Source organism: Pteropus vampyrus, unplaced genomic scaffold (assembly GCF_000151845.1).
Source record: "Pteropus vampyrus isolate Shadow unplaced genomic scaffold, Pvam_2.0 Scaffold170, whole genome shotgun sequence".
In the NCBI taxonomy this organism is placed as follows: domain Eukaryota; kingdom Metazoa; phylum Chordata; class Mammalia; order Chiroptera; family Pteropodidae; genus Pteropus; species Pteropus vampyrus.
In genome coordinates, this window is record NW_011888951.1 from 3,350,225 (window position 1) to 3,351,203 (window position 979).

Genomic DNA, 979 nt, shown 5'->3' on the forward strand with positions numbered 1-979 from the left:
TGTTAAAGGCAAGGCCAGGACTAGAATTTGTGTCTTCTGACTCCTGCCCAGAGACTTGAGCTGGGATTGAAGTCTGAGTAGTTCTCCAGGTGGACAAAGGAGGAGGAAAGACACTCCAGGTAGGGAGAAGGGCATGAGCAAAGGCACAGTGTGGGAATGGGGGAAGTGGGTCAATGGTATAGAGGTCCAAGTCTTCAAGGGCATCAATCACTATGCTAAAGTATTGGTGATAAGGAGCCATCAGAGGTTCCAGGCCAGTCAGGGTCAGAGCTCTTATATATGACTCTACCAAGCCTAAAAGTACCATCATTAGTCACCCCCCTTCAGATAAAAGGAACAAAGAATGCTTCCATAAGATCTCATAAAAACTCATGTGGATCTGACATTTCTCAATTTCATCACTCTAGGCTAGAGTAGACTGGGCCCTGGACCCTAAAACAGAACAGGACCACCCAGGGGCTCTCCCTGTTCACAACCAGTGGTGCCTCTTGGAGCCAGGTTCACCACAGCTTTGCTTTCCCTGGGCGGCAGGAGTCCAGGGGCTGATGCTCAGGTTGTGTGGGCCCCTAAAATTCCCTGATACACTCCCAGCGCTGGGCGCACATCTCTCTGTGCTTCGCGGTCAACGCTGTACGCACGCTGTGCCTGCTCCTCTCCTGCCTCCCACCCCCAACCCCAGGGGCCGCCAGGAGCTTGCCGCCGCCACCTCCTCTTCCACCTGACGGCGCATCAGGTATTCCAACGCCGCGATCTCGTCCCCACCCCAGGCCAGGCTGGTGGTTCAGGCATCTACAACCTGGGGCTTCCGCCGCCCTTAGCCAGAGGGCGCCGACCCCTCGGCCCACGCTCCGCGTCGCAACACCCGCGGCCCCCTCCTCAGTCCAGCTTTCCTAGCGGAAAGGCAGCCGCATAGAGTGACAGATGCACGCCAGGCCGCCAGCCGAGAGCTCTAACTCAGCGAGTGCGCGGCTCTGGGCTG